Here is a 12712-nt window from a genome sequence, read left to right as displayed (position 1 = left end):
GTAAAAGTATTGAGCTGTTCCTGAGAAATAGCGTCCCACTCCTGAAACAATGATGCATAAAGCTCCGGAGGAAGACGAGGGGGGATTCCCTCCCGCAATGCGTTGCCTGAGCATATCCCAAAAAATGTGCTGTTGAATTCATTTCGGGAAAACTCGCCGGCCAATCTATGCGCTGGATATCCTCTCATTTAAGGGACTCACTGACATGGGTCCTTGCATTATCGTGTCCCATTTCACCCCTGAATAGACGGACATATTGTTGGATAATCATATCCCGTACACAGGCCCGTAGCCAGGCAGGGGCCGGGGGGAGCTGAGCCCCCCTGGCATCATCGTCAGCCATCCCATTGTCGTTAGCACCCGGTCATTAGGTAAAACTATTGTATAATTTGTTTGTAGTGACATTGAAAATGTAGACAGCAGATATTATTTTGCTCAGAACTTGGTGAAGGATAAATTAACAGAACATAAACATTATCTTGTTTATGAGCTGAAGTCGAAGTAGCGGCAAGTATTTAGAAGATTCTCTAGACTATAAAATGTACTTTCACAGAGGAGCTTTTTTATCCGTACCTTTGCTGCCCCTGTTGCGGTCTCCCGTTTAGACAGAAATCTGTAACTTTGACGTCATCATTCACATTTCTTCCATATCTGCATCAAAGGTCAACAGTTCCTAAGTTTTGGGAACGAAGGGAAGTTTCATTCCTTCAGCTGGGGGTGGAATGTACGGGAGGCACTATGATTGAATATTGTGCATTTTTTTGTATGATATCTGGATCATCAAAAGTAGTGTGTAGTATGTAATAAAGGATGATGTTAATAGCAATTAACACTTCAAGAGATGTTTTAGAAGATACCTGCAGAAAAATGTACTATTTGTGTGATATTTCTAAATGTAATATTAACTTAATGATCCCCCTCCACACACACACATAAATATTTTACCTTCATTTAACACTGTTAAACTTTTGAAAAATGAGGGCCTCCCCCATGGCGCAGTGGTAGCGTCATTGCCTTGCAATCAAGGGGTCCCGGGTTCGATACCCGGTGGAGGCACAAGTGGTTCGGATCCCACTTTAAACTGTAGGTCCAGTCCCGATTAGCCTTACTGTGCATAAAGTGGACTTAAAACACCAACTCAAACAAACAAACTTTTGAAAAATGTACTTGTTTTACAATGTCCCCCTGATAACCCGTGACCCGCCCCCCTGGAGATCAATTCTAGCTACGGGCCTGCCCGTACATCAAGCGAGTGGCAGAACCCCTAGCAAAAACGTGGAGAGTTGTACAGCCAGCAGCATAGATAATAGTATACAAATTGTCCACTTTTTTCTTTCTTTTTACTATTGTGATTTCGACACTTTAGAGCACAGATTAGAGTTATGACACGCTATGAGGCAGAAAGGAATTTCAAAATAAAGACCTTTCAGCAGCTGCTTGCAGTGGATGAAACATTTAAAATTACCTTTTACGAACTTTATAAACTTTGTGTTATTGAAATATTCATACCCCCATCAACGGCTGCTTGCGGTAAATTAAGTGTTACCTTCGTAACCAAATTATTAACGAGAGGTTGAGTGTCCTGTCTATTCTGTCCTTTGAGAAGGAGCTTACAAAATCTTTGGATTTAAGCACGGTTGTAGCTGCTCATTAAAACAGACGTATCGTATCTTATCGTAGTTTGTTGCTATGGTTCATTTTCTCATTTTAGCAAAACATTTACTTCTTACATAGAAATAGTGTTACGTGTAGTACTTATAGATATTTCCAGAGCATAGGCGCCAACTTTGGCGGGGGAAGACACTTTCTGCCCACCCCAAAATTCACGTAGGACACATTTTATGTATATTTACATATTGTTTATGGCGATCTTGCCCCTCTCAAATATCTTAATTTGGCGAGAGTTGATAATGATTGATTGCTTGATTTGGTGTTTCTAAGTCCACTTTGTGCACAGTAAGGCTAATCGGGACTGGACGTACAGTTTAAAGTAGGATCCGAACCACTATGTGCCTCCACCGGGTGTCGAACCCGGGACCAGTTGATAATGAGTGTAGTTTTATGGTGTATTTTGTACTGTTCATATGTTGTTGTTGATTTGGTGTTTTAAGTCCACTTTGTGCACAGTAAGGCTAATCGGGACAGGACCTACAGTTTAAAGTGGGATCCGAACCACTTTGTGCTGTTCATATGAATAGTAAGTCTGTGATATTATTTTACTCAATAAGGCTTAGTGTTTAAACAACCTGTTTTAAATGTTTAAAACACATGACTTTGTTTTTTACAAATGTTTGAAATGTTTAATACAAAGTGTTTAAACATTTTTTTTTCAGACTTGTTTAAAACATTTTTGATACTTGATGTTTTATAGTTTGTGGTTATTTGTAGGAGTGTGCGGGACAGAATATTCTGTGTCGGGACGGGATTGGGACGGGAAATGTTCGAAATTTCCCGAAGCTCTGAAAATCTTGAATTCTACACGACATTTTCACTTTAAGTGATTGTTTTTGCATTTCTGGATTAAAAACTAACAATTTACGATAAGTTCCAGAAATTTTTCAACGCAGAAAACGTCGAGAATTAACGACTTTTTAAAATGACCATTCGGTATTTCCCGACTGTTCGGGATTCCGAAAAGTCGGGATCGGGACGGGAAATATCTTTTCCCGATCCCGGTCCCGACTTTTCGGGATCCCGCACACACTTAGTTATTTGCATGTTTTGAAACTAAGCATTTTCATTCAATGCGTATCATTGATTGGTTGATTTGATGATGCACAGTAAGGCTAATCGGGACTGGACCTACAGTTTAAAGTGGGATCCGAACCACTATATGCCTCCACCGGGTAACGAACCCAGGACCCCTTGATTACAAGGCAACGACGCTACCACTGCGCCATCGGGGAGGCAATGCGTATCATTCTGTTTATTGTTCATTGGAATCTGTTCAGTGGCTCAAAATGTATATTGAATTAACAAAGAGACATAGGTGATGAATAGAGTGGGTCACGACCAGTGATGTGCGTCTACGCGTAAACAACGATAGTCTACATTCTACACGTAGACTATTTTATGCACGTAGATGACGTAATCCATGTATACCACTTGGCGAAAGGTGATAACTTAGCAAAGCGCGCTGTAGAAATAAAACCAAATTATATCGCATGTCAGTTGCTAATGTGTGAGAAGAAACTTTCATACTCTTCCTTGCAATTTTGAACAATTTCTCACCTACGAAAACTTAACGTAGGAAATATTCTACTGTTTTACGAGAAAAATACTACTTTTGCCTCACGACTGCCATCTGTTGTTTTTCTTGCATACGATTTATCTTCTTTCATAGTTGATGAGAGAATAGAAGATAAATTTTGTTGTAAATAGGATTCTTGTCACTTCGTTATGAATAAATTCAGTTAAAAATGTCACTTTCCTTTCGTGAAAGCCTTGAAAATTAATTTTAATGAACTTTAGATTGTCTACGTATTCTATGTAATCTACAACCCAATGAAATCTACGCGTAGATTACGTGTAAACAACGCATGTAGACGAAAACTTATAGTGTACGGCACATCACTGGTCACGACCTGGCTATGTTTTTTGCAGGTGTTTAAAATATTTTTAAAATTGGATACTACATGGATGAAACCGTTTTGTTCCTCACTTATGCAAAATGTGCACATTGTTCTTAATATTTAGTTGCATTCACGATGAAATGTTGTAAAAAAAAAAAAAAACAGTAGCTACCACGTGGACTCAGTGGGGCCTGGCAACTGTGGGTTATATAAGCTTCTCGAACAGCCTACATGTGATATTTAAGACAAGGCCGAGTCTGCTGCCACGCACGTGTCACCAGGGGGAGCTGCCGCCAGCCTTCTTGACATTAGGTAAATCTATTTTGTATTCTAATTTCCTTGAGGTGAAGGGTGAAAATGTAGACAGCATATATTATTTTGTTCACAAGTTCACGAGGATAAATTCACTGAACATGAACAGCAACCATTACATTTGTTCATCTTGTTTCATAGGGAAGCTTCTTTATCTGTAACTTCCATGCCCCTGTTGCAGTCTTTTGTTTGACAAATATCTGTGAATTTTAACGTCATGATCCACATTTCTTCCACAGCTGCGTCAAATGACAACAGATCCAAAGTGTTGGGAACGAAGGGAAGTTTTATTGCTTCGGCCGGGGTGCGGTAGGCACTATGATTGAAGTGAATATTGTACATTTTTACTTGTATGATATAAATACCTGTATCATCGAAAATAGTATGGAGTGTGTATTACGGGATGATGTCAGTAGAAGTCAATTAACACTTCAATAGATGCTTTGGAAGATACAGAAGAAACTGTAGTACTTGCATGGCATTTCTAAATTTTGTTTTATAATATAATGACCCCCTCCCCCCACACACAATTAAACTTCATTTAATACTGTTAAACTTTTGAAAAATGAACTTGGTTTACAAAGCCCCTCTGGAGATCAATTCTAGCTGCGGTCCTGGGGGGGGGGGGGGGGGGCGGAGACAAGTAAGCCTGTAGGGGGCCCTCAGCCATTGACATAGTAGAGGATTCGTATATGCGCATATAAAAAATAAACGTAGTTACTCCGAGGTACAGAAACGAATACAATACACACAGGTAAAGGTAAAGTTCCCTGTGCATGTAGCACCGTGCCATAAAGGCACATTTAGGATATGTGGGGGCAGGGCCCCAGATATTTTCGATGCCGGACATCTTGGAGGTGATGTGATCAGCACCACGCTCCGGCCAAATTTACACCCTCCCCCCAACGGGTAGGGAACAATGCCGGAAAAATACCGACCATAGATCAAATCAGGCTACAATTTCACGAGAAATGCTGTGGTGAAGGTTTCTTCAACCTATTTTTAATCAGGAAAGAGTTTTGACTGGATGATTGTAACAAATGTATCACATATGAGGGAGGACCCATCCAGTTCTCGTTTGACCCCCATATAAGGGGTCCAATTCATATCTTCCAACATATTATATAACTTTTGCACACTAGAGGTGGCAAATTACGCAGGATTCTGTTCTAAAATGGGCAGAATCAATAATGTGGTACTATCACTCAGTTTGAGGGTGTTTCTTGTGCTTGTGCGTTTACTATTTCAGTATTTCCTTTTTCAAACTGACAATGAATTAACGAAAACGCATGGCATATTAGGAATGAATAAGTGCGAGAATAGAGGAAGAAGCATGGAAACACTGTTGTCTTCATGCTCTTGAATGAGCCAGTCCATTGCAAGATAGGCTCCTTTGTTTCCCTTCGGAAATGTAAAAAATCGCACGCCCAGATGAAAATTGTATCTTGGGCCTTCCTATTTTATGTAAATATGTGTGAAGATATTAAACTCCTATAAAGGATTGTAAGAATAAGTATTATAAACAGAATATGATAAAAAATTCTCAGTCAAAAGTTGCATTTAAAGCATTATGTTGTATAATTACATAATCACAGTAGTGCAGTGAATTTTTTGTCCAGCTAATGAAGTTCGATGTACCCTGATATACGTATATGTTTTGTTGTCAAAGACAGTTATTGCAATTACTATTTTTCAAAGGTTAATTCAAGGATATTAGGTTCCACCTTAAGGAAAAGAAAATTGCCCCTCTTCCAGCAAACAGAAAGAAATCAATATTTATGCTTTACTTAGCTTTACCCTTACAAATCTCTTAAGAAATCGGTGCCTATGCACATCACCCCCTTCCCATTTTTTTAAAAAATAAGTTGAATTCAATATGGCGGCCACTAATATGGTGGACGTCCTCTTGGAACGCACCAATGTAGTTCCCCCTAAGCCTAACCTGTTTCTATCATGACCAATTGTACCCAGCCTTAAGCCCCTATCACAAGAAACTGGATTTCTAGTAGGAATGCCCTAGTTGGCGCTGAACTAACTTTCTAAGTAGCAATCATGGCCGCCTGACTGACTGCTTGACCATATCATATGGTCATACGGTAAAAACAAGGTACGCGGAGTTTTTTTAATTTACTGCAGTAAACGACAGTTTTCTTCAGTTAATATATATATATATATACAGGTAATGGACAAAATAATATGAACACCAATGCAATTGCAGAAAACTTGTATTAGTAGGGGGTTGGGCACCCCTTGCCTGAATGACAGCTTGTATCCTACGTGGGATAGAAAAATAAAGGTCCTGTACAGTGTGAACTAGAATACGTAGCCACTCCTCGCACAAAACAGTCTCAAGTTCCGAAAGTGTCATTGGAGGTGGAAACCGATTACGCACTTTGGCCTCCAAAATACCCCACAAAGGCTCAATGATGTTAAGATCGGGGGACTGTGGACACCAGATGAGATGTTCTACCTCATCACTGTGCTCATCAAACCATGCATCAACGCACCTAGCAGTGTGAATAGGGGCGTTATCATCTTGGAAGATGGGACATGCATCGGGAAACGAAGTCTGAACCATGGGATGGAGGTGGTCACCCAGGATGGTGCAGTACTTCTCTGCGTTGATTCTCCCACGCAGGACGACAAGTGGGCCAACACCATTCCAAGATATAGCCCCCCAAACCATCACAGACCCCCCACCATGTTTCACGGTAGGCACTAAGCAGTCAATATCAAATGCTTCAGCAGGAGTTCTCCACACATAAACACGTCCTGTGGTCTGAAATAATGTGAAAGACGATTCGTCTGACCATATCACATGTTCCCATTGCTGCTGTGTCCAATTCGTGTGCTCTTGGCACCACCTTCTTCGTGTCACTGCATTATGTGGAGTTACCAACGGTTTGGAGATGGCAACTCTGCCATGAATGTTCACAGAATACAGCTCCCTTTGAATGGTTTTCGTTGATACAGGGTCCTGGAGGTGATTGTTCATCTCTGCGGTTATCTGGGACAGTGTTGTCTTGTGCTTTCGAGTCACTATTCGCTTCAACACACGTCGATCCCTGTTGGATAACTTTGTTTTTCGCCCACTATTCTCCTTTGCAGACGTTGTCTTTCCATGTTGTCTGTAGGCTGTCAGAACAGTTGACACTGTGCTCCGCGCTACACCAACAAGTGTAGCTGTTTTTGTCACAGATGCTCCAGCCAGGCGGGCTCCTATGATCATGCCTCTTTTGAAGTCTGAAAGGTCGGACATACCTGCATTTGACGGATAGCTGACTGCTCGCATGCAACTCTCACACCAGCTTCTGATAGACTAATGTGTTTGCTTTCATCGCCACTAGATGGTTGAAATCTCTGCTGAGTGTTGTTCCTTTTCCACGACGGCGTATATAGGCCTTTGCAAACCAAGGTGTTCATATTATTTTGTCCATTACCTGTATATATATATATATATATATATATTTTATCCTCCTTTTACGTCGTTTTTCCGTCACTTTCTTTAACCGCAACGATGAGATAAGAGGTTCCAGTTGTGTTATTGTTTGACATGTAGAATCGCTCATGAATGAAAACTTGGTCTTCTAGTCCCGTTAGAAACAAATGAAATACGAAATAGCTGCACGACATCGTCCTCGTGGTGTTTTAGATATATTGTACTAAATATAGTAAGTTTCCTTGTTTTAAAGCATTTCATTCTCTTTTTTTATGTAAACTGGATGAAAGAATTTATTTTTCGTAGAAATACAGAAAAAAAACAATGTGTATGTATGTCGATATTGAGTTATGTTGAAGAAAAAAAACAATGTGTATTATTTATGTCGATATTGAGTTATTGATATGGTCTAATTTCCATTGAATAGCATTCCATAAGAATGCAATATAAGTCTACGTAAAGCAGATGTGGTAGGGAATTTAGAATTTACACGATATTTAACTACACACTGAATCAAAACATCTGCATAGAATTTGTTAACAAGTCCATACATTTCGCAAGGCAGAAAACGGCTAACCGTTTTCTAAGTATCCACTGCGGTAGCACAATACACCAATTCACCCTCCAATTACCCAGTTATACATCCACATACTCCTAACACCGCCCCAATATTTTTTATACACCCTCCCTAAAATGTTTTACAAAGCTAAATTTATGTCCACATTAGGGTACTACTTTACTATACCGGAGACACCTTTCAATGATTTATTTCGCAATTTTTTACATTGCTAACGTACTATTCTGGGCATGAGTTTACAATACCGGACCACTCTCCGATTTCTATAAAATTTCGCCTACTTACTAATTTCGGTGTCCTGATGACATATCTGTAGTTCATATTTGGCGGTCACTTGTTAAAATTGTACATTTACGTGTAGAACTTGTAAGATAACCTTGCGATTTACCACTGTGATTGTCCATACACAGCAATTCAGAACCATCTTTCTTTTGCAATTCGTTAATGGTCTTCCTTTACATACAACAATCTTGCTGACGTCAGACGAGGAATGCCTACAAGGTTAGGTTAGGCCTGTTAGGTTAGGTTCCATTAGCATAAATAAAAAGAAAAAAATATTTTGGCTGAGAGAACTATACCTTGTCATCTTTCTTTCGCAATTCGTTAATGGTCTCCTTTACGCACAACAATCTTGCTACCTTGTGTATTGACGTCAGACGAGGAATGCCTACGAGGTTAGGTTAAGCCTGTTAGGCTAAGTTCCATTAGCATAAATACAAAGAAAAATTAATATTTTGGCTGAGAGAACTATACCTTGTCTTCCATAACATGAAAGAGCTCTCTCCCGTGACGTCGGAACACAATGTTGCTAAAGTGTTGTGCGATAAGTGACACCAAAATGACGTCTTCCGTGGAGCTACTGTTCTTATGGTAGGGTTAAGTTGCGTTAAGAAAACATAGTTTATTTCGTTTTTTTCTCGATTTACATACTTGACCGCTAATTATTACATGTAGATTTGTGATTAGGAGTTCACAATTAGTGAGTAGGCGAAATTTCATAGAAATTGGAGAGTGGTCCGGTATTGTAAACTCGTTCCCTATTCTGTATTGCAGAACATTTATGTAGGTGAAATAATGAATTTCTAATGAAAATAATGTATATTTCTTACATTAACGAGTACTTACTGTTGTTCCTTATTTCCCACAAACTATCCATGGTAGCCCCAAAAACCATTGACATTAGCCCAAAAATTCACGATAGCCCCACGAACCGTTACAGGGACGAGGTATACCTACTAGGTTAGGTTAGGTTCCATTAGCACTCCTTTCGTTCAATTTAGCATATACGAACAATACGAGAGCATATTGTGCTCTCGTGCAGAAAGCAAATGGCAGCAGCAGCAATAGCGCGTCGGAAATAGATTTTTGTAGAAAACCACATGCATTCGCATTAAAATGGATCAAAACTACATTCCCGAACATCAACAACGCTACATAAAATGATTTGCGTAAGTACTTTCTCCTGTAAATTTGAAGAAATCCGTCTCCGGTATAGTAAAGTGTTACCTGCAAATCATTTTCTGTAGGGTTGTTTCAATTCGGGAATGTAGTTTTGATCCATTTTAATGCGAAATCATGTGTTTATCTACACGTTATTGTTGCTGCTGCTATTTACTTTCTGCACGTGAGCACAATGTGCCGTGTGTTACATGACGTAACCCCCAGTAAGTGTTTCAAACTTCGCCGTGTTTTCACTATAACATGACGTGTTGAGTTTTTTAATTTTTTTTAAAATTTTTTAAACTATGCTTGCCTAACCTAACCTTACAGGAAATGGTTTTGTGGGACTAACGTCAATGGTTTGTGAGATATTAGCATAATTTCAAATCTGAGCACAAAAGTAAATGTTTTTTTTTTCGGTGAACAAGGTTGCAACACTGCATGCACACTCCAAATCGACAAAACACTGGCACAACGTGTGATGAACCAGTACGCTATCGCCATATTGTGTGTTACAGAATCGAAATAATAAAGAACAGTAAGTAGTCTGAAATGTAAGAAATAGACATTATTTTTGTTAGAAATTCATTATTACACCTAAAGAAATGTTCCGCAATGCAGAATAGGGTAACAATTAGATAAGCCGGAGACACATTTCTTGAAATTTACAGGAGAAAAGACGAGAAAGTACTTACGGAATTGAGTTGTTGTGGACTTTCTGAAGTCGCTGAAATGTTTTTTTTCGAATCTTGCAACTTATTTGGCCTGTAAGTAAGGTATTTTTCGTCATTCATGCATCTCCGTTGCATGATACCTCGACCCACCATTACCGTCGACTACGTGAATCAAATGTTCCGTGCGTTCGTTTATGTAACCTCCTGTCAGTGCAGCAACCACGCGGTAGTTCTACAAGATGACGTGTGAGTGGGATTTTTTTTCCAATTTAATTTTCTATGTTTGCATAACCTAACCTTCCGTGAATGGTTTGTAGATTAATAACAATCATTTTTCGGTTAATAAGTGTTAGTGTAACAACCACGCGGTAGTTTTACAAGATGATGTGTGAGCGTTTTTTTTTTTTTTTCAATTCAATTTTCTATGTTTGCCTAACCTAACTTAACCTAACCTAATCTTCCATGAATGGTTTGTGGATCAATTTTCGCTTATGGTTTGTGGATCAATTTTCGCTTAAAAACCTTTTGTGAAAAGTTTGTGCGTCATTTATCGGTTCATAAGTTTGGAAACACTGCACATCAGCTGACGATACTGCATATCAGCTGACGATAGATAACGTGAGTCAAGATTTGCCCGCCGAATTAGTAACGACTAATAAATAAATATAATGTTAAAAATAACGTTTTTTTTTCATGGAAAAAAAAGTGATCCAAAGTTGAAAAATGTTCCGGTATGCATATGAGTTAAGTAGAAATGAATTTTATTTGAAAATAAACGAGTTAAGTGTGTCTCCGGCTTATCTAACTGGTACCCAGAATAGTACGTTAGCAATGTAAAAAAGTGCGAAATAAATCATTTCTAGGTGTTTCACCTATACGAAAGTAGTACCAGATACGCTTCCAAAATGTAACTTCGCTTCTTTTGCGCTACTTCTGCATAAAAAAAAATAAAAACCACCATATGGATATTCAAAAGAAGCCCCTAGTATGGTTGTACTTGCTGGAAAATAGATTATTTATTATCATGAATCCCGTCAATCAATAATTTTGTTAACAGTGTTGCTTCAGTTACTTATTTTTACTTTAGCGTTTGAGAATAACATACCTATGTAAGCAGCATATCAATTCAAATTTGATATATGAATATTGCAATTAGGGTGTTACCCAAATTAATGATTACAACTATACATGGTAACGGTTCCGATTGTTTTATGATTTCACCTAGCACAAAGACTAATTATCGTAGAATTTTGGAAATCATTGTCACACGAAATTTGAACCTTCCTTAAAGCAGTGAGCACTGTTTGGACTTGAAAAAAGTTATTTATGTTGAAAAAAACAACTTGAGAATTACCTTACGCACTTCTCATGGACAAGATATTCTCCGTCGATAAGCGACAGTAAATATCGTAGAAGCATGAGAATGAATGTAGAAATAAGTCAGAACCTTAGTAGAATGTATTTAGGGACCTTATGTTAATGCTAAGGGAACCAAACCTAACCTGCCTAACCTAACCACGGAAGCATATGTTGAACAAAACCTTAAGTAATCGCTAGAGTCGACGAGCAATATGAAAGTGACTGACCTTGACAAGTCCCCGCGGAGATAGAGGGAGATACATTTCCGTTGTTGCCGCCTACTCACTGTTCGGGGTTCTCGCCAGCTCTTACAAAATAAAACACAACGGCTTACATTCGAACAATTGTAAATTGTCGCTGCACGTCTATTATTGCAACAATCGATACCAATCCTGCACGAGTATTGCCAGAAAGCTTTAGACAATCGTATTGTGCTTTAAATTAAACGTGTAGAATTGTGAAAGTAAGTGAAAGAAATGAAATATTTTATTGACCATTATTGAATAGAGAAAAAGTTCTCTTGCGAGCCGATTTTTATTAAATTAGATTTGAAATAACTTCCAGTGAGAAAGTTACAAAGAATACTCCAAATTTTAAGTTCGTATAATATTTACAGCGATATGTTATTTGGTTACTGAGAAAACAAGAGAAGAACTTGATTCATTCTTTCGTGGTGCAGCAAAGGCAACTTCGTGTGCCGCAGATACCATGCGCCGGTCTTGTGGCACTCGCAATAACAAAACAACTGTCTGGCATGCATAATATGAACTGAAAAGAAAAATTAAAATGCCATTTACTTACATAATGCTCATTCCGTACTGCTCTCAACCTCGTCACTTGATTCAAGTTCTTCAGAATCCGTGTCTTGCAAATTTATCATGAGCTGCTCGATGACATCCTCTCTGAGTATTTCACGATGGAAGTCATCTTCTTGTATTTTCTCTGTGTGACCCACACAATCTGCCCACTTGGAAACACCTATTCTGTCTATTGCTTCGTGAGTCAGTTTCTCTACGTTGGCAATTTTGAAAGTCTTGTTCTTGTCAGCTACGTACCCCTTCACCTGGGTCCAAATCATTTCAATCGGGTTGTACTGACAATGATAAGGTGGGAGACGAACAACTCTGTGACCATATTCTCTTGCTATTATATCGATTTCGTAACTTTTGAGAGTTGCTGTATGATGTTTCATCAACTGCAACAATTCTGCTCAGGTTTGCGTGCTTGTGTGGGGAATGTTCTTGTCACAGAGTCATGCCATAATATCCACCTTCCTTGTGTTCGAACAAGGCATTTTATCCACTTGCAAGGAATGTGCTCACGTTGTCCATTACAATCA

General features: G+C 38.9%; 1 protein-coding gene and 1 non-coding gene across 2 annotated transcripts in view; both read left to right on the top strand.

The window, feature by feature from the left end:
- Nucleotides 1-981: 981 nt before the first annotated feature.
- On the top strand, nucleotides 982-1056 carry TRNAA-UGC (transfer RNA alanine (anticodon UGC)). Its single transcript has one exon. It is a non-coding gene; the product is annotated as a tRNA-Ala (tRNA).
- A 6415-nt stretch (nucleotides 1057-7471) lies between these two features.
- Nucleotides 7472-12712, top strand: part of Ns2 (nucleostemin 2) — a 28662-nt gene continuing 23421 nt past the window's right edge. The window contains exon 1 of the mRNA XM_083110580.1: nucleotides 7472-7555. The gene's annotated coding sequence lies outside the window, so the exon portion shown is untranslated. The remainder of the gene's footprint in view (nucleotides 7556-12712) is intronic.

The sequence above is a fragment of the Lepisma saccharinum genome, chromosome 1, assembly GCF_977018435.1.
Source record: "Lepisma saccharinum chromosome 1, izLepSacc3.1, whole genome shotgun sequence".
Taxonomy (NCBI): domain Eukaryota; kingdom Metazoa; phylum Arthropoda; class Insecta; order Zygentoma; family Lepismatidae; genus Lepisma; species Lepisma saccharinum.
This window is presented reverse-complemented; position numbering and strand designations above follow the sequence as displayed.